Genomic DNA, 23141 nt, shown 5'->3' with positions numbered 1-23141 from the left:
GGTAATCTCTTATCCTTTTTAGAAAGAGGAATGAGATCGTGCTGTAGATCAATTATCTTGAGCGACAAAACTATTCATTTATGTATGAAGACCATAGATTTGCACCGGGCCCCTCTGCAGAAGACAATTTATTCCCTCCATATGTTCAAGTCCTTTTCTTCTTGCGACAAAATAATTGTCGTTTTCAATGCATGTGTGATCTCTTTCCAGTAGATAATGTCTCTTGTGTACATTTTCTGAAGTTCTGTCAGAAGTCATCTAACACCTAATTTTAGTGGTAAAGTGTTTCAATCTACATTACACACATACATAACACCTTTGGGGTGTATTGGCAGGAAGAGGTTGGTTGCACTAAAACGTCTCCTCATCTCAAAATAGAGCATAGTCCATCTTTTGTGAATTTGTGTTCGTTTCATCCTTGCTGCATTTTCATAGCTTTTGCCTTTTGTAAGTTAGTTTTCATCTCTTGATCCTGAGTTTCTTTTATCCCGTTCCAGGGATCCTGAATTTGGACACCAGGGCCCAGATTATGAAAGATGTTACCCAATGCAGCGCAGCAGGCAAAAATGCTGCATTGTATGACAAGGAGAGAGCAAGAGAGCGTCATATTCACATAGAAATGGCACAATTCTTCTCTCTCCCTAGCACTGGTGCTGATTTCACCTGCCGTGCACGACAGTGCTGGGTGTGTGCATGAGTCTAGCATAGGTTTTGTACAGGTCCTTTACAAAATACTGTGCCTAGGCAAGTGAGTCAGTGTTCCCTGTTTTGTATGTGGGCTGTTCATTGAGCACACTGGAAAATCAGAAAAGCATGAAGACATAAAAGCACTTCTCCGTTTAATGCCTGCTTTTCAGCTGCATTCATTAAACCCTTTCTACTGATGTTTCAGAGTAGAGTTTAGCACCAAAAAGCATGGATAGGATCACGGGTACACCCATGTACCACCCATGTAATGCCCCCTTTATGCAATACAATGCAGAGCAGCATTGGACGCTGCCTTGTGCTATTTAGCCACAAACCAACGCAAATACTTATTTGCATTGGTTTGTGAATCCCAAAAAGTGTTTATCGTCAGTTTAGCATTACAAAAGTAATCTTTGCCCAGTGCAAGTAGTTCACCTATACATCTACTTCTTCCAAATCACATTTGAGCTCTCCTCTCCAGTTTATGGTGGTTTACATCTAAGTGTCAAAAGCTTCATTGAAAAGTTTTGTGAAGTATTTGCTACAGGGAAACCAAAGATACTGAGCAGCACTGTGTGGCAGGGAGGGAGCAGGAAAGCACCATATTCACATAGAAATGGCTGTCTCCTCCCCTCCTTAGCTCTAGCACTGATTTCAGCTCCCGAGCACCACACACACACACCTTAGCGCTATAGTGCTAGGGTGTGTGCGTCAGTCTAGCATAGGTTTTGTAGAGAAAGGATGACGTTCCTGTATGTGTATGTGTGCTGCACAGTGCAGCATGCGTACAAAGTTGGAAAACCATAGAGAAATGAAAACATTTCTCAGTTTAAAGCCTGTTTTTCAGCGGCATTAGTTTTTGGCACTAAACCCTTTCTACTGATGTTTGAGAATAGGGTTTAGTGCCAAAAAGCATGGGTGGTAGAATGTACCACCCATGTAATGCCCCCTTGAAGCAAAGTATTGCAAAGCAGTGTTTCGCGCTGCTTTGCGTTACTTTTCAATACAAACCAAAGCAAATACCAATTTGCATTGGTTTGTGAATCCTAAAAAAAAATAGTGTCGGTTTAGCAAAAGTAACACTAACCCGACTCTAAACCTTTGAGAATCTGGGCCCTAGAGGATTGACTGATGATACATATTTATCTAATGATTGGCCAGCGGCCTGTAATATATGATGAGAGTACTAGGAACTCTCCAGCACCTCTGGGCCACTGCCATTATATATACTCCCACATCAGTACCTCCTTCTGTGGACCCTGTGCGTCATAGCCAGCTCCATAAGGCCGCCACAGTCAGCAGAGAGATAGGAGTGGTGAAAAGGAAACATGCACTGGCTGAAGGGCTGCTCTAGCCTACTTGAAAATGCACAACAGTCGATGCCAAGGGCGATCTTTGCAGCCATTATGCTCTCCACATATGAGCAAAGATCGTCTCTGACATCTGCTTGCCAATATGGATGCAGACGGCAACAGGACTCAGTCGCCTAGAGAACAATAAAAAAGCTGTCATTGCTGTCTTTTCCTAGGGGTCAAGTCTGTTCATGATATGTCAGGCTAATGCTGAAATTTCCAATCTGCACTGGCATGATGACCCATAATTCCTCTAGGACTACTAGACCTTCTTTGAGCTTTCAACCTCTTTCCCACTGTCCATTTGTGTACAACACCTGCTTGACAAATACCCCTTATCTCTCTGTATCTATAATACTATTTACTAACTTCTCATACACTTCACAATCAAATGATTCAATAATATATCCTATATAAAGATTTATTCCATCAAGTCACTGATTGGTTGTGTTTTGTCCGTCTAAGTGAGTTAGTGCCTTAAAAAGCAGTGATATTGATTTGTTGTGCGTGGTATCGCATGTTAGCCCGATAAAAGGTGTCATGGGCTCGTCGCATAATGATTTACCACCACTAGCTTTTCGCTGATAGCATTCTTTTGCGGTTATTCTTCTTTTACCAGTAGTCTTTTCTCATTATTATCCTTCATTCACTTACACCCCTTTCTTTTTTCTGTTCCTCGCTTTCCCCACATGATTACAACTAAGCAACCAGTCATGACAAATTTAACTCAATAGAAGCTAAAGTTATTTAATAAATTAACTTAAATTATTGTGGATTACTTAATCCTCTCAAAAGAGTATTTTCCAAGTGATTGCATGAAATGATCCAACTATTTGGGAAGAATGAGCAAAACGATGATTTGGAGTTGATGAAAGTGCACCTGAACCTGTAGAGGCAAATGTTCATTCAGACGTCTAATTTTTCAGTTTGCATGTAACGTACTTCATGTAATAAAGTTTTTTCCTTAGAGGAACACATCTGGAGCAAAGAATGTCCTGCCTCAAACATCTGTTGTTGCTCTCGCTAAAAAGTAGAATTGTCAGGCAAATTTTTCTGGCGGGGCATTTATGACAGTGGTAGATTAAAATGTCAAAATTGTTACAAATTGATCCTTTCCAATTTGCAGGGGCCTCAGTTTACCTTAACCCATCATTTACTTTAAATTATAGAACCACATCCTGGGCTACGCGGAACACATCAGGTATTATATATAAAATAATAACTTCCTGGACAGCTGATGGACTCCTTTCCACATTTCACAAAGAAGACAAAGTTTGTTCGCAAATAGAGAAAACTAATAAAGGTTAGGCTGTACGTTTCTTCCCTGAAAGGTGAATTAAACTTTGCACTTCCATTTGATATATTTAACGTGATCCGGGTAATCTTAGCTTTATGCTCGTGGCAATTCTAGTGGATATGGGAAGGGGTTTACCCACTGTTTCATTACTACCCTCTATCTAAGCCTGTCCAATAACCATCGTACTTCTCAACAACCATTCCTAAAAACATGAAATTCTTTAGTTTTTTTTAGTCCAATTTAAATGATCAGATAGCAGATAGGCATCTAACAGTTTTTAAAAGCAAGCCATTAACACACCCCACTACAAAAGTAAGGTATTTGCTCAAAATGGTAACAGAGACAAAGTATGCTTTCACATATGCTAGAATTAGAGCCAGTGTGTAGTGACGATTGTACATAGGCTTTTATGAAGTAAATTTTGAGAGAAAAGCAAATTCATCTTCCCAGGTCAAACTCCAGGTAAGAATATCAAACCCCACTTACATACCAGAAAGCCCCTCTCTCGTTTGGGAGAAACCCAGCACATGAGAGATAAGTCATCAGAACACTTTCTTCCCCCTCAAATATAATAACAAATAGCACCGGAAAGAAATGCCCGCCAGATAATAAAATACAAGTCATTACATAGCTTAATATTTATAACGGAATATTATAATTCCCTAGGGGCCACATGGATAAGCATTTTTGCCGTTGTAAACAGCCTGATCTGCAGAATCGGGACATTTGCACCAACAAAAATGTTTTTCCAAATGTACAAACATCCAAACTGTGATTCTCTAGAAGCGCAGGTTGGGTGTAGAAATCGCTATTTGTAAGGGACGTGTGTAGAGCCTCCTTTCCAAATAGCAATTTCCAGTGTCATGTATCAAGCTTTTACAACTGAAATATGGTTGCAAAACTGTCATATTTTGCCACCAAATCAAAGTTGGTGGCAATGCATTCACAAATTGTAATGGGTCTCCATAGGACTCCTTCCCCTTTGTGAATGTTGTAAAAACATTTTTTAGGAGCAGGCAGTGATCCCACAGACTACTTCCTGATCTTAAAAACTGAAAACAAAACATCCTGTAAGGAAAATGGATTGCATGTCAACCACAACAAAAAAACCTTTATTCAAATGTGTTAGACCTGACAGCCTTACTGTGGTCTTCCTCCAACTTTTTGCCTGACTCCTTCCATTTTTCTGATCTTATTTTTGCTGGTTTTAGGATTCTGCACACATTACCACTGCTGACCAGTGCCAAAGTGCTTGTGCTCTCTCCCCTAAACATGGTGACATTGACTCATACCCAATTGGCATATTAGGTTTACTTGTAAGTCCCTAATAAAATGCACTACATGTGCCCAGGGTCTGTAAACTACATGCTACTAGTGGGCCTGTAGAACTTATTGTGCCACCTACATACTTAGCCCCTTAACCATGTCTCAGGCCTGTCATAGCAAGGCCTGTGTGCGCAGATCCACTGCCATTTCGACTTGGCATTTAAAACTACTCGCCAAGCCTTCAACTCGCCTTTTATCACATTTAAGTCACCACTAAGGTAGGCACTACTTAGGCCACAGAGCAGGGTGCTATGAGAGTAAAAGACAGGACATGTACTTGTAAGCTTTGCATGTCCTGGTAGTAAAAAACTCCCAAAGTCGTTTTTCACTATTGTGAAGCCTGCTCCTCTCATAGGCCAGCACTTTTAATTGGTAGTTTCTGATTAAGGAGTAAGGAGTGGCATTGGATTTAACACTACTATTTTAGAAATGCCACTTTTAGAAAGTAGAAGTTTTTCTGAACTTAATTTTCTCTGTGCCTTACAGCCTTTTTCCAATCCACATCTGGTCTGTGCTTGTTGACAGCTCCCCTAGTGCATTCCACCCACACAGCCATACATACAGGACACTCAGCTGCATCTGCATACTGATGGGTCTTTTTGAGCAGGAGGGGTGGACAGGCTCCCCATTACACTTCAAAGGCTAGTGTCCTGAACTCACACAAAGGGCTCATAACCCCCCAACAGATCTCCTGGCAGACAAGACTAGGTTGGAAGGGGAACTGGTGCACTTCAAAACCACCCTTTGAAGTTTTCTTCCACTTTATATGCACATTTGGGTATTTATACTGGGTCTTTGACCCCCTAAAATCATACTCTTGTGGGCCTACATCTGGACTCTGTCAGAGGAACTGCTCTGCTGCCCAAAGGACTAATCTGGACTGCTTTTCTGGAAGGACTGCGCTCCTGCTTGTTGCCCTGCTGGCCCCTGATTTTGCTGGAAAGACTCTGCCTTCCCCCACAATTGCTCTCCAAGGGCTTGGACTGAGCTTGCCTCCTGTTTTGAAGTCTCAGGACCGTCAAAGACTTCATCTGAAGGAGAATATCTATAGCATCGGAAAAACTGACACAAAGTCTGAAAAATGTGATGCAACACCTGCTCAATTGAAGCAGCGCCTGTCTCGTGGCTGAGACATCACCACATGACCTGCTGGACTGATGCAGGGCCTGTTGCCTCTTCACAATGCATTTTGGATTTTCCACGCATCATCCCCTGGGCATTAAAATGTCCCCGCATCGCAGTGAGGAACCAACGATGAGCACCAGAAAATCGACACATCATCTTGCCGCGTTTGCTGTGCCGGAAAAACTGGCACAGTGCTATACTTTCTGATGCTTCTCCTCCTCTGTGGCCCTCTGCATCATTATTTTTAATACATCCCAGGTACTGTGTATTAAAAGGATGCAACCACTGATTCTTAAGGATTAAGGGCCATATGTACCAACGAAGTGTCCCATAGACACAGAATGTGTAAAACCCTTTGCTACATCTGGCCCTAAGACTCATCTAAACTTTTAAAAAGTGATATCTTGATTTGTGCATATTGGAAATTTTGTCATTTTGGTCTTATTTTATACAAAATATAGATATAGATAGATATATTATCTATTTTTCTCAAATGGTGTGGAGTACTTTTTGTGGTGTTTTCACTGTGTTTCTATGTGAGTTGTTGCACAAATACTTTACACATTGCCTTCTAAGGTGAGCCTGCCTACTCTGTGACAAGCTACCAGAGGGTGAGCACAAGATAATTTAGGGTATGTTGTTACTTACCATGACTAGGATTGTGGTCCCGACTTGGAATGGATGCATACCTCTGCCAGCTAGAGAACCAATTTCTAACAAAAGGCAAACTCAGACATGGTGGTCTGCAGACATCAGCAAGCCACCATCCCTGTGATTGCTGCGGTTGCTAATGGTTCACAAACTGCGACCTTCCTCTTTAATATTCACAATTTGGCACCCATTTGGAATGGCAAGTGTAAAACAAAACGTTTCACACATAAGGAATACTGATCTCCAAATAGCCGTTCAGATAAAATAGCTATTTAGAAATTGCTACTCCTGCTCTTTGTACGTCTGACCAAAGAAGCCTAAAGGTTGGGAAATAGAGAAACATTATACCATGAAAAAATCTTTAAACCTCACAGGTTGCACAAAGTCTCTTCCAAGGTTCACAACACCACCATCACCATCATCACAAAGTTCATCCCACAGCCAAGCTCTAGCATCAATGTGACTCTTACCTCTCTTCTCTCTCCACAAAAATATCTTGTTGCATTTAGCTAATTTCCTGAAATGGCAAATTTTATCATCACTTAACTTAGCTGAATTAGAAAATATGGGTGTCACTTGCAATGGTTTACTAAACTTACTGTAACACTTCTTGGGCTTGGCAGCCACATTGACTCACACCCAATCACTCAATCACAATAGTCCTTATATACCACTTGAGTTTTCTTCATATTAGCAATGTCAAGTGAAGGAGATTGCTCTTTCTGGTAATCATCTGACAACCAGGCAAGATCATCTGCAGTGAAACGTTTTGTGCATTTCAATACTCTGAAGGAAATGTCACTACCCAGGGGAGGTATGATCCTGCATGTCCATAGCAATCTGTTAACCTCTCTCAACGCTTACCAGTGTGTATGTCTATTTACACACTACCCATTATCACTCTAATGAAACATGCCATTACTAGCAGGATGATAAAGCAAAATATGCTTTTGTTTGATACCATTCCTGGACAGAAATGTATTTAAACAATCAGACAAAAATTGACCCCATGATCACTCAACAGTGATTTCAGAGTACCTTCTCTAAGGAAAGTTCTCTCAAGGAAGGCAACAGATGACACATCCACTTTAATGATAATTTTTGTCTCTAGCCACCTAGATGACAAATCCAGCAAAAATACCACCTTTTTAAAAGTACTATAGCGATCCAATAGAGGCACCAAGATGCTGTTGGACCAGGCTTCCCATGGACCACTAGCATTTTCCACAGCTCCAAATGATGGTCTGAATACAACATGTAATTTATATGCATAGCTCAAGACTCACAATTGTTAACATACCTTTTGCACCTTTTGCATCTCAGAATCACTAATAGGTCACCAATATGATATCTTGAGTATTGATATCATGAATGATACTATTGATACAACACCTTATGGAGATTGGCAGCACTCTTCTACTATCTCTAGGTATGAATCCTTGGGCATTAATGGAAATCTGATCCCTCAACTTCAAAAACGTTTACAATGCTCATCAAGGGTATTCTTCTGCGGCCAAAACTCAAGAGCATACTGCCTGTCTTTGCTCAACACACCATCACTTGCATACCCAGTCTACCAATCTTCTTCAGAAATAGTGCATGAATCATTCAGTTCTGTAATAGTCACACAATATGGCCTGTGATCTATGCGCAATTTTATTTGGAACCCCAAATATATTACCTGAACACTGGCCAACATTTTGCTCTCTGTTACGGAATACCTCTCTTTTGAAGGTAAAAGTGAATGGGAAGCAAAGGCTACAGGAGCACATGTACGTACCATTGTTCCTATTGTAAACAGCCCGATTTGCAGAATCCGACCGTTTGCGACAGGAAAAAAGCATTTTGGTATTTTGGTAATCTATTTACCAAATCGCAAAATAGGTTTGTGAGTCTCAATTAGGAAGGGGAGTTCCTTTCCTAATAACGAGTCGCATCGCGATGTAGCATTGGTTTCTGACCGTGAATGGGGTCACAAAACAGTCGCAGTTAGCACCAGTTTCAAACTGGTGCAAACCTATTTGCAAACGGGAATGGGTCCCCTTGGACCCCTTTCCCTTTGTGAATGGCAGCACAAATATTTTTTCAGAGCAGGCAGTGGTGCCACGAACCACTGCCTGCTCTGAAAAAATGAAAAGTAAACTTTTAACTTTAAAATTTTTTTTTTAAATGAATCTCGTTTTCCTTTAAGGAAAATGGGATGTATTTAAAAAAACTTCTTTATTTAAAAGCAGTCACAGACATGGTGGTCTGCTGTCTCCAGCAGGCCACCATCCCTGTGAGGGTGGCCATTCCCAATGGGGTGGCAAATTGCGACCTACCTCATGAATGTTCACTAGGTAGGTCATTTTCAACCCCCTTGCAAATCGCTAACAGTGTAAAGTACACTGTTGTGCATAAGGTTTTGCAGCTCGCAATTTGTGACTTGCAAACAAGTAGCAAAACTTGGGGTCTTACATCTGGCCCACAGTGTTCTCATGACCATCCCTGTTCAGCTTTGACAATACTGCCCCAATTCCTTTCCAGCTAGCATCAGTTGTAGTAACACATTAAGCTGAAGGGTCAAGCCCTTGAAAGGGAATTGCCTGACATATATCATTCTTGTTATAGGAAAACACTTTTTGTAAAATGTCATTCCACGCAAACACTTTAAGATCCTTTAACAACTGTTTTAAACTGTAGGTTTTACTTGTAGAATTCCTCCTAAATTTGGCATAACAATTCAGACAATCCCGGAATGGATCTGGCTTCATCCTTGGAGTTAAATGTAAATGAAGATGCACCTATGATAGAATTCAATTTTTTGGTGTGATCAGAGTGTCACTCACTTCATGATCAAGATAAATGACTGATCTTATTGCAAGTTTGGTTTTCTGGAACTCAGCAGTCAACCCATTACATTTAAGTATATTAAGTACCATTCTCAACTTAGAATCAAGTTCATCCTTATCTTTTCCCATCCCCAGTATGCTATCCTGGAAATAGATGACCCCATGGACGCCTTCAATTAATCTATGCATCACCCAATTAAAAACTACAACGCCTGATGCTAAACTTAATGGCATTTTCACATATCTTTAACAACCAAATTGAATAATACAAGCAGTACAGATTCTACTGTCAGGATGTTGAGGAACTTGGTGACAGTTGAGGTAAGATGAATGGATGAAAATCATTAGATAAGCTTGGTTTGTGGCAGCAGTTCATTAATCCTCTGCAAAAGAAATGTATTAACCGCAAAGCTCTTTTTGAGATCTCACAGGTCTATACATAATCTAATTTGGCCACTAGTTGTGAGAGCTATTACTAATGTAGCTAACCACTCTGTGGCTTCATGTTGGTTCATTCATGCTGTTATTGAACAATTTATTTAATTCCTCAGAAACTTCCTATCTAATGATGAAGGGTATGTTTCTCACTTTGAAACAAATAGGCTATGCATACATTTAAAGAACAATCCTGTGGGTAAAACTACTGACATCTCCAACTTTTCCAGAAAATACTTCTGAGAACTCCTTATACATAGGGGATGAGATTATCCACTCTCATCCTATTATCTTCTACCAATAGTACTTGTTCCACTCTATTGGGTAATACCAATGCCCTTTGATATATCCACCTAAGAACTGAGGGCATCTTTTCAGCTACATAACATTTCCCTCAAGCTATCCTATTCTTGAACTCAAATGATGAAGGCTTGTAAGCCTGTATGGGTACACTTTCCCCTGTAAAGCTTTCAAAATAAACATCTGGAAGAAATAGGTCTCTTCCTAACATGTTAGCAAACTTACCCTCTGAAACCAATATGTCATCTGACAAAGAGGTTATCTCTAGAAGTTGTAATCAAATTCAAAGTGTTGTAAACAATTCATAACACTCCTTCTGCAGAATCTTCTTTACTTGAAGATTCCTTACCACATACCTCATTAGCACAATTCACAAATATTTTGTTTTTCCTGCATACTTTAGCGCAATCTCCCACTATGCCACATTATGACCATTTCAAATTGCATGCTGGACTGGATTTACCTGTGGCAAGAGATTGCAACATCTAAAACATCTAATACCTTCCTTTTCCTTATAAGTAGATTGGTAAGCTTAGAATGCGATAATTCTGTTTAACCTTTGAGCCAAACTTAGATGAGCAGCTCGGTGCAATAGTGCAAATTGTTACATTAACCTCCAAGGGTTTTATAGCACCTCTGGAGCACCTTTTGGAAAGTTTTGCTTTCATAGCTAAGGCATTCATGTCTTTGAGACTGGATTTAAAACTACCCACAACCTCTCCTGTAGATTAGAATCATTGTGTGCATTATGATTTGGTATCTTATTAGCTCATCATGCAATACCCAGAATTTGCATGAGATTGCTAATTTCTTTAAGGGTGCAACATAGCCATCTATCTTCTTAGCAGCACAGTGTTTATGCTGGAAGAAATGATAATGATCAATTGCTGTGCACACAGTAGTTTGAAAGTAATTATCTAGATTATCTAATGCACTTTGGAATGCATAATTTTCCTCCTGAGATTTAAATTTCTTATCCATTTGTCTATGAAGTCTTAACCCTTCAGGGCCAAGACTGAAGTAGAATTTACATTCTACAGCACACATAGAAAGAGGAAAACATAATTAATGATAGTTTATGTGCAGGAAAGTACCCCTTCCTGTGCATAAACAACCATCCCTGCAGTGCAGGCATCCTTGCACCATGGTTCAAGGGTGCCTGCATTGGCGCTAGGCAGCAATTTGTGTACCAGTGCAGGGGACAAGGACATGAATGCGCCGTATATTATAGAAGTAGCGCATTCCTGACCGTTTGTTTTGATTTAGTCCAGCACAGCAAAAAGGCTAACGGCACAGCCCGGTGGCAGAACTTAGTAAATGAGGCCCTAAATGTCATGCTGTTTAAGTTAAGTCTCTGTGTATGACGGTGGAAGCCATGATGGGGAAAACAAAGGACATAACCAAAGTCTTCAGAGAAGGAAATGTCCTCAGGGTTTGTTTTTGTGTCTGAAGGCACACCTTCCTGCACAAAAACAATCCTGATTACAACTCAGTCAACCTTTCACTATGTTGCAAGGGTGCCGGCACTGGTCCTAGACAGTCAAAAGTGTGCCAGCACTGGGAAATGACAAGAATGCACTAGATATTGTTAATTATGGTGCATTTCTGCCCTTTCTCTATCACACAACACAAAGCAGCAAGGTAACTAATTACATAAATATGCCCCTTTGTTTTTTTTGCAGATGAACTGGGTGTTCAATAAGCAGAGGGAGACAGGATTGCCACTTGCTTTCAAAATCAATCTATCCAGTAGTTACTTCCACATAACTAGAGGGTAATTGATTGCATGCTTAGTGGTAATTTTGGTGGTACAACAGTGGTGAGAGAGTGGGAAATTGATTAATGATGTGGAAGATTTGAGACAATGTGTGGTAACAGATATAGTAGGTTTTTTGAATGGCAGAATGAGTGATTGCAGTTTAAAGAAGGATGATTAGTAGTATGTTTGCTGGACATTAAACTTTTTAATGTTTAGAAAGACATGGAATTAGATGTGGTGTGACAACAAATTCTGTCATGTCTTGTGACACACATGAAAAAATTTTGTTAAATAGCCTTAGCACCTCTGCAATATGTGAAAACAATGGCCAAATAACCTCTGAGGCTCCTACAATAAGCTAATAAACCTAGGAATGAGTCAAAATACTATGCCTCACCCAGTGAGGCCCAACAAAAAGAAATATATTTACTTCTCCTCGTTATTTCCTCTTTCCATTTATGATGCATTCTTCAGCACACATAGAAAGAGGAAAATGCCTTTAAGTATTGTTTTTGTGTAGGAAGGATCACTTCCTGCACAAAACAATCTTGCCCGTAACGCAGGCAACCTTCAGCTATGGTGGTAAATATGGAGCATTTCCTCTCTCACCCTTTACTTGCTGCCCTGCATTGCATAAAGGATTAGTAAATACACCCCTCTGATTCCTGTGTGAACAAAAGTTTCTAAATGCATTGGAAATCTATGCTATGTGATAATTTCTCCTTACAGATTTTGTCAGTTTTCTCAGGGACGAAAGATTTAAAAAAAACATAGAATTTTGTGGGTTAAACACCAAGGGGCATATTTACAAGGAGCTTGTGCGCCATTGCCCATTGCATCCTTTTTTTTGATGCATCAGCGGCATTGTCAGTACTCCATTTTTACATATCTAGGGCAATGAGTCTCTTTTTTTCCGCCTGAACTGGCAGTGTCACACAACTTTAAATATTTGCAAGGGGGGCATTCCTTAGTAAAAGCCAACACAGAACTGACGCAGTGATATTTACGAGTTTATGGAAAAGTGATGCATCATCATCAAGCGGTGCGCAGAACCTGAAATGCATCAAAATTCTTGTGTATCATAAACCCAGGGGTAAGAAATGACACATTTTCATTGGTATGACAACAGAACATACCCAAAGCACTTTGGTAAGCTCAGCTACACCATGGAGTTGGAGAAGACCACATCCACTACCATCTCCTTGAACATCACCATGTAGGTAGAGCAGGAGAAGGGAGCGTAAGTACCGCCAAAGGACTACCCTCATTGACCTCAGTAGAAGGAAGTCATCACCTACTACAGCCTTAAGAAGGAGTCCATCATCCTGCTCCTAAATCAAATTGCACCAAGGCCGCAGCCAGCATCCCAGAGGTGCACCAACATTCCTCCATAGGTCAAGCTGATGTCAGTCCTCCACATGCTGACATCTGGGTCATTCCAGACCAAAAACAGCCAGAGTGGCAAGAATATCACAGCCATCTTTTTCAGCATTCCTACCCTATGTTCTGTAAGCAATTATCAGCTTGACATCCCAGTACCTCAAGTTCTCCAAGACACAGCAGTAACAACTGGACACCAAGCAAGGCTTTTATGCCATAGCTGACTTCCCATATTTCTTGGGGGCAATGCATTACACACATGTGGAACTGGTGCCTCCTGCTGCAACATCCCAGCTGTTCCGCAATAGTGAGCCCAACTACTCAATAAATGTACAGGGAACAGAGGCCACCTGGGGATGTTCATCAATCGACTGGCAAAGTACCCTGGGAGCGCTCATCGATGAGCACTAGAATGGGAGATATGTGAATGGTCTACTGGTTGTTAAGTACATTTGAAGCACCTGACATTCCAAAGAACTGTAAATAATGTATGACAATATAGTATCTCTGTGTTTCTTACCTGAGACAGTGCATATGGTGGAAGGCTGTACCTCATACTGGAACCATACATCAAGGCAAATGTATAATGCATACCCTCAAGTCACATATGATAAGACATGCTAAGCCATCGTGGACCATAATTACAAGTCCCATGTGCCGCCGGTGCATAACCCAGTGGGGCACAGTACAGACCAATGCAAAGCCACTTTTTGTGGGTTTTCATGGTCTTGTAGATCTAATGTAATGGGTGTTTCCTCCAACATTAATGGGTTTTGGTGCATACCCAGACATCCAAAAATCAGAAAATGTGTCAAAACCATTTGCATCCTCAGTGCAGCTGCAACAAGGAGGCATATCTTTATTTCTCTTTGTTGTTTCCTCTTTCTATATGTCCTGCATTCTGCTGCACACATAGAAAGAGGAAAATGTCTCTCAGGATTGACTTTGAAGTTGTCCATTTCTGAACAAAAACAATCCTACCATCAAGACAGATACCCTTGCACCATGGTGTGATGGGGCCTGCATCGGTGCTAGTCAGCAATTATGCCCCAGCGCAGGGGGAAAAGACAGAAATCATGTACCCCACACCAGGTAAACTGGGAAATATATCCAATCAATTGCCCTCCACAGGTCATGTGTCCCAGAGGAAAAATGCTTGAGTCATCCAAAACACTATAGCCAATTATGTGTGCTGCAGTCCGTGGCACACAGATATAGACAATCAGGCCTCCCAGGGTTAATGAAGGTGCATGAAGGTGACCGCTCATGCACAAAGTAAATCTCACATGAAATGCAGCCACTCAATCCCCATGTTGCAATTGTGCCTGTCTACACAGCCCATTGTGTGCCAGTGCTGCTTGAAAACCCAGGACTACGCTGTATGGCATCAAATATGTCCCACACTGTCCTTTCTCAGTGAGGCAATGCGGATGATTTACTTGATGCACTGTACAGTGTCACATTTCTATATATCTGGGCCCTTGTCTCCTGTCCACATAGCTGCCCCGATGCACAGCAGTGATGTTCCAAATTGAAATGCACTCACTACTCTATCAATGGCAGTAGCTACTGAACATCAGTGACTATTACTGTAACATTTCAATCTTTGTGAATGAATGGAGTCATATCATCTGCACTGGGAAACATTTATAAAATAAAACATGTTGTAGGCTAGAAAAGCCAATATGAGTTCTACACCAACCCAATTGAGAAATGTGAGATAAGTGTAAGTATCTCCTCATTGGCCCATCTATTCTCTCTGTCTGTCAAGACCCATCATTTTCTGGCAAGTGTGAAAAACATATTTTTTGTAAATCAGTAAGTGTGTCACACATGCCAGTATACGTGTATGTTATCCAAAGTGGAAGGTATAATAATTTAGAAAAGCCATATTTACCATCCAATTTCAATGTAGGCCCCAGAAATGGGTAAATGTCTATACAGGTTCACAAAGTGACATCAACATTCCAAAAACAATATATCTCTCAGCCAAATTGACACTACACGTACAGACAAACACTCAGGCATACAGCTGCCATGACAGATGCACGCAATGTATTGATACACCTGTTCTGGTGGTAAATTGACCAAAGTAAAACCATAGTAAATTAGCAATGTACAAGCCACAAACACTAAAAATAACATATCCAATTATGGCAATCAACAATCATCAAACTAGATTGCAATGCAACCAGGACAAGGTACCACAGTGTACTCTGGATACCAATCTCAACAATACTTTGACACAGCGATGATACTAGAACCATTGCAAATAGGCACATAATTCACATCAAGTAACAGTGCAACAGATATGTGTGAAGATCATTGTATTGTCTACAGATCTGTGGTACACAGATATTAGTTACAACATCAGTGTGTCCTACCTAAAAATACCCCTAGATTGTATACCAATGTGTCAGTCCCAGTGCACCATGACATACTGACTGATGAAAAGCAGCAGCTAAAGGCTAACAATAAATCATAAAACTATCCAGGGAACCTGTGTAGGATGAACCACACATACTAACCAGATATCTCTCACTTAAGGAAGTGAACAATTCAAAGCCTCCGTCTTTGGCAGGTAGGACAGCAACAACATCTGTGATGCCACAGGGACACATGTATGTGTGAGTGTGAAACTGGTTAGTACTGGTACAGCCTACCTTGGGATTAAAATGGTCCCCATTTTGAGAACAACATACTGTCACATATGGTGGCAATGGACCTACAAAACACCCATCACACTAATCTACAGCCCAAATATGATTCTCTGATTGTGACACTATTAAACGTAGAAGCTATGCACGTTTCGATAAGACACAGAGAACAGGAATAGTCACGTGGAAAGGTGTTAACCTAAATGTAACCAATAGTACTCAAAAGTCGGAGACATGTGTATGAGTCATTCATTACACAAAACTGACATGTACTAGAATGGGAGTTGATCAATCACTATGAACATTGAGTGACTTTTCTTTCTTTGTCTTTTTAGTTGACCAAGGATATTGTCTGCAGTCATGGGTCGTGACCCCATTTGCACATCCCTAGATTGAGGCAGAGCACACATTCAACAACACACTTGCCAAGACCAGGGGCATAGTGGACCGGACCTTCTGGGTACTGAAGTTTTGCTACCACTGCTTGGACATGTCTGGGGGGAGTGCAATATTGCCCCCCCATGGTCTGCAAAATTGTGTGCTGTATATTGCACAACATATGTGTGTGGACAAATGTCCAATGGGAGGCGGACCACGAGGGCCAGGAAACCCCAGATGAAAATGAGGAAGAAAATGAGGAAAGAGGCCAAAATGTAGCCTCAATTTCAGGAACCCAGCGAGGAAACAACATTGTCCAGAACTTCTTCAAGGAAACATAATGCAACCTGAGGTGCATATTTTCTTTTCTTTGGTTTAAAAAAGGAAATAAATGAATGAACACAACCTTTATGTATGCAATTTCAGTTCACAGACACTGTTAACAACAAACCACGCATATCTCACCTAATCGTTTTTGGCCCATCACAAAGGTGCGCAGCTAGGTGTTCACCCTAGGACAACATCATGTAGACCAAATTATGTGTGCATATCAACATGTATCAAAAGCATGTGCTTCAGGAAGACATACAACAAACAAATACAGCAATGTGGAACAGTGTGCCCATGGCGTGAATATGTGTGCTGCTACAATGATCTGACCGCCAGACATCCTAGCACAATCCAGAGGGGTGTAAATGTAAACACTGTGCAATGACTGAGCATGTGTGTTCTATATCTTGTCATTTTTAACTGCTTACACTTGTGGAGGCCAGTATAGTGACCTCATAGTCCTATTACTGTGAACAGAGACCTATATGATGTACATGGGTAGACAGTTCAACCCAGATATTCCTCAAAACCTACTTCAATGCTTGCAAGTACCTAGCAAAAACAGTGTGGTATCTCACATGACACACATATAAGTTGAGTCCTTACCTGTAAAAGTGCTGGGTTGACTTACTAGGCCCAATGTGGCATACTTGCCCCACTAGGCAACGATGCAAGTGTTACATACAGGAATAGATGTGACCATCTTGGTGTACCTCATCCAGAAACAATGCTGTGACTCCTACAGTTCCATCTTTCTCTTAAAACATGACACAAAGAAAATTAAAATGCAAAATAGATGACAAGGTATAACTACATGCAATATCAATCTTGCTAAGGTAGCTTTCACTGATGCATTCCAGGTTAGAGTGGCCTAATCTGTCAGTACATGCACATATGACTATCTGATGTTAATGCCTACACACATCCTAAATTCACGTAAGCCCACTCCAGTTAAAAAAATGAAATCCATGAAAATGGTAAACATATTCCTACTTGGAAGACATCAAGCTTGTTAGGGCTTTTCAAGCTGGCCTTGTGATGGTCACAAAATAGGCTGAAATTTGTGTCCAACACTTTTCTGTAGATGTAATGTGCAAGTGCCACACATATTGTGCCAGACACCAAGCCCAGACGGCAAGTGTGTGTGTACCATGACATCATATGGAGGTCGTTGGGTATTTACATCTGGTAAATGATTCTTGCATATATTAACAGGTGTCCTTTTGGCCTAGCCACATGCCTTTCATAGTTATACAGTCAATTTGTGAGCTGGATGCCATATACAGTATTGACTGGTGGAAGCAGCCAGTGTGCGTCATTCCTTGATTGTGGATTGTGTTCGTAACACATCTTGTTTTAGGAATGCAGGCAGGTAGTATGATCTTTAATTTTGGGCATAATCATGAATAACAATGTGGATTATATTTTCCTAGGACTCCAATATCTCTGAAATTAAAAAGGTGACTACACAGCTACCTAAGTTCATCCTAGCATAATACAAACTGTGATACAAATAAATAATGTCAAGCTATGAACAGATCACAATATGTCTGTGTATATCACTGAAATATATTGCCTGTCCTAGTGTGTGCACCATGAATGCAATGTGTCACACATATGTACAATGTTAACATATAGATGCAACACATCCCAAGTCTTCTAGCATGTCAGAAAAGATAATTTGATCAAGAAAACAGATCCCTGGGAGTGGTTCCCTGCTTTGCACAATTAAATACATTGTACCGCACACAATAGGCTAGTTGCATCAACCTAAATATGCATTATCCATGGATAATATGCATTATCCATTTACACGAAGCATTGCACTAGGAGTCTCTGTTAAAAGCCACGCATCAAAGCCAATGTGCCAGATCCAATGCCTTGTGCATTAGTATGTGCTGTGCATAAGTCATGCATTGCCTATCTATCTACCGATGTGTCAGAAAAAATGACACATTAATAGAAAACGTGACACATCCACCCAGGAAATGATGAAATGGCTCTGCCATGCTGCAAACCAGGAAGTGTGAAGTAACTTTCTCTTTCTCTTACAGTATTTTTGTCTGTGCTGGCTGGTGGAGGTATTTAGGGGGTTATTCTAACTTTGGAGGAGGTGTTAATCCGTCCCAAATGTGACGGAAAAGTGACGGATTTACCACCAGCCGTATTACGAGTCCATTATATCCTATGGAACTCGTAATACGGCTGGTGGTATATCCGTCACTTTACTGTCACTTTTGGGACGGATTAACACTCCTCCAAAGTTAGAATAACCCCCTTAGTGTTGTGCTCTGTGGATTGCTTGCTTTTCTTGGTCTTGTTGGTGTCTGTTCTGTCCCTGTTGTATTCCATAAGTGTTATTTGTATATTGTATTCGTATTTTGATTTTTTTGTCAACTGTATTGTTAGGTGTTTGTTTATTTAGGGGTTTTTAACTTTAGGGAAGGAGGGTTAGTTTAAACTAAGTAAGGAGCTAATTGAAGAGTAAAACCTGCATGTTTACTGAATGAGGTGTGTAGTATTGTTCACAACACATACTGAGTTGAAGAAGGTCACCTCAAATTTAATACCTTGCTCGGAGTTGTTTGTCAAATTATTCTGTTTACATGGCCATCTAAGTCAGGCACCCTTCTACCATGTATCAAGAAAGGATGGTTTTGTACATTTTCTGTACCCTGTGCAGTAGAGATGTGATTTTTCTGATGTTATCCATAAACACTGCAGCATGGCATACATATGTTCATTATTAAGCCATATCAACCTAGCCACACACTACATGTCCAATGTGCAGATAATACCAGACATTTGTGAGGTCAATCTACATATGTACACAGTGTACATGTTCAATATTCACAAAGCAATGTACCATATTTTTGTCTCATAGGCCGACCTGCACCCTACACTAACAATGAGTTGGGCACCTTCAGGGATCCCAATGGTACTAGTGAGTGTCACCTGAATGTTTTCTGTATTCTGTAAGGATTGTGTGGGATTTCTGATATTGGTTGCAATGACATCCGTAGGGGGCATCATCATTCACTGGAAAATAATGTTTCCATAAATGTTAAATCACAAATGAAGTAGGACAAAGTTGCATGTGCAATAGAGATAGGGACAAATGTCAATGTGCATTTGTAGCCGATCTTTGCAGGCTCTCTTGATGGATGGCTCTGAATCTTCTGTGGCAATGTTTACCATACTATGGTGTTGATGTTTATAGCACATGTACCATCAACAGCCCCAAAACCAACAGAAGGTCATAATCACAAATGTCTGTCACTCATCCCATGGACCAAAAAAGTATGCAACAGAAAAGGTGTATGAATTAGGCCAAGAATTTCAAGACACAATGAGGCTCATTTACAAGTCCATTGCGCTGCTGGTGCGTCACTTTTTATTGGGGAAAAAGTGCTGCAATCTGCCTGTCAGATGCACATTACTAGTCTAGTTGTCCACATGGCAATGTATGGACATTTTGTCTGGCAAGCCCAGACAGGATGTGAGGATTCCTAACTCAGTGCAGACAGAATAGGTATGGCTAGATGGGACACAATTCAGCAGTCCACACATGATAATGCAGTTAAAGGCCTGACTCATGCCGTCATATACCCACTGTCCCATATTTGTTTGAGCTGATACCTTTGTGGTGTTTTGTTAAGAAAAAGGCTAATGTGTAAAGGACCACATGTATGTCTGCACTGTCTGTCCTGTCTGCATACAGCCCATTATACAGTCCAGTTACCTGTACTGGCTCTCAAAAGATCTGTCACCCTTGATTCTGTTTTGGCAAAGACCTGAAAGATAAAGCACAATTTACTTGTACATATGAGATCGACATCATGCATGCAAAGACTTATTACATGGATATGATTTGAGGTGATGAGCATCAAGGTGACATTCCTTGCTGACATGTATTGACAGACACTTGGATATGTAAGAGGCCACATAATATTGCTTGAATTTTCTTAAATAAGCTGTGTGAAGGGATTCCTGGTATTTACATTTGTCAGTATAGGAGAAGCATCCAACAGATCTCTTTGATGTGAGGTAACTAGCCACCCTCCATCCATGTTTCAACTACCTGGCACAGAGTCAGTCTATGTAACAATGTGTGTGGCCTTGTGTATTTGCCATATAATTAAACAATGATGAGGCACTATGGCCCATATTTATACTTTTTTAGCTCCGCATTTGCCCCGCTTTTTGACGCAAAAGCGACGCAAACTTACAAAATACAATTGTATTTTTAAGTTTGTGCCACTTTTGTGTCAAAAAATGACACAAATGCAGTGCTAAAAAAGTATAAACATGGGTCTATATCTTTACTCGCTAGACATTACTCATTTCACATAATAAACCCCAATGAGTCCCTAGCTGGACCATGTGTGCAATTCCATTTGTACATAACAGCATAGTTCCTAATAAGTCTCAGAATTAACCTGGTTCTCTGTTGGTTTGGGCATATGCTGCAATTTCAAATACCTACAATGACAACACCTGAGTACCTTTGCTTTATTACATTAGGAGAAACATATGTCTCTTATGATAGCTATCATTTTTCAATCGAAAAATTATTTATTTTCTAGAGATACCACATCTGATGACCTCTCTTGGACTTTCTGCCCTTCCCCTGTTTGTTATATATTGTTTTTCTAGGTTAGTATTTTAGCATAGGTTAGGATAGGTTCTAGTGTAGGCATAAGTTAGTTTAGTTTTGGTAATTTTAAGATCTTATTAGTGATTTGTTGTTAGTTGGGGAGCTTGGTGGGTAGGTAATTAATTGGGTGGGTAGGTGATGTGTAGGATATGTGCTCTTAAGAAAAAAAAAATACATTTGTTTACCTTTCAATGTTTAGGTAGTTTGTGTATAGGTGTTGTTTATGTTAGTATTGTGTGAAAATGATGTGTAAAATGTCTTGTGTTATATGTGTAGATTAGTATAAGTTAAGGTTAGGTAGGTTAAGATAGATTTTAGTTAAGGTAGTGTAGGTGAGTTAGCATAGCTTAGTTTAGTCATAGACTAGATAAGTACGGTAGCGTAGTGTAGTTAGTTTTAGATTTTATAAGTTTTCTATTGACAAAAATAAAGAAAGTTTTGTACTTACATGGCTGTTTCACGATTTACTGCATAGGAGTTGTCATATATGGTTAGGTTGTGTTAAACACCTGCTGTAGGATTTCCAGGCAGAGGTGAAATACCTACTGAGAAGATCCTGTCAAGTTGCCATGGAGTCACTTAAGAGATCTTCAGACCTGATTGTGCACTGTAAATGGCGCTCTTGCTGTAAATGGACACACAGCCCAATACAGGTATTCACATACTGTTGCACTGTGTGAGTAATTTATGCTGCATGCATTGAATGAATGATTATGTCAAACCATTGTCACTAATCAAGGTTATTTTCGGTCACACACTGATGCCAGCCACTTACACGCTCACCTATGCACCATTGTATTGTCACAGCAGTGTTGTTTGCAGGCTAGTATCCATGGAGGTGGCCCCCACCTGGGCAGTAACTTCATTCACCCTTACCACTGACTGATTGCTAATTGCTAGTTTAGATGCACATAGGGTTCACATACATAATTCCCCTTGGCCTGTGTAGATTTTCCCATGGCTCTATGTAACACAATTCCCTTTAGATAGAAGGAAGTGTATTTAAGGTCAGAACATCTGCCGTGGTCTACTTAGTCCAATCACCAAGAGACATACAACACGCATGTTGACAATAGTGCATTTATTTACAGCTGTGTGATTATAAAGGATCACAGCAGCAGTTATTTCATCAACAACCCCAACATCGTTTGAGAGCTAAAGGATGTCCAGACAGACTCCATGGGGATACATGTGGAAGAGAGGAGTATTCCAGTGAGGAGGAAAGTCGAATTGCCATTACAGAAGGGGGGCCACATGGACAGACCTCAAATGGATAAGTGCAACAGGTGGGCAAGCGATGGCATGTTACTCAGCACATGTCCAATGGAATCTGGCCAAAGAACACAGACAAATGTTACTGGAAGGTTCCCCACATGAAAGTTGGAAAATCCACATCTTACTCCTCTGATGTGTGTTGTGCCTCCCCTGAGGGTGGTGACAGCAGCATTTGCCTGTACCAAGGAAGGCAGCACAGCACTGGGAAGTGCCTGCTGGCTTATCAGCACATCAACAATGTCATGGTGAGGGCACCCATTATTGTAATATAGGAGTCCTGCGTCCAGTCCATAGAATAAGGAATGGTGTTTATAGCCACCAGCTGGGTGGCAACTTCACTGGTGTCACATTGGCAGGGCTGTTGTTGTTACCTCTGCCTTATGGCATCAGTGATGCCAGCCAGGGACTGTTCAAATCTCTGGAGTGGAGACCCCTTTAATTGCATTAGAGGCGTCCATATTGGGGCTGAGGCACCTACAGACTCCCTCTAGGGTACCTGAAATGGTCTCCATCTCCACCTGCACCTCATCCAACATCTGCTGCTGGACTCCTTCCACTAGATGTTGAAATCCAAGCTGTGGGTCCTTGGAGTCCAGAGCTGGCCTGGGACTTGGTGATGGTGTAGGTTGGGTTGTAGGTGGAGAACTGATGATGCGGTCAGCCCCTCCCACTCCCAGACAAGGTGAGCCAATGTAGTCTAG

This window comes from Pleurodeles waltl, chromosome 1_1 (genome assembly GCF_031143425.1).
Source record: "Pleurodeles waltl isolate 20211129_DDA chromosome 1_1, aPleWal1.hap1.20221129, whole genome shotgun sequence".
Taxonomy (NCBI): Eukaryota; Metazoa; Chordata; class Amphibia; order Caudata; family Salamandridae; genus Pleurodeles; species Pleurodeles waltl.
Note: the sequence above shows the minus strand (reverse complement) of the source record.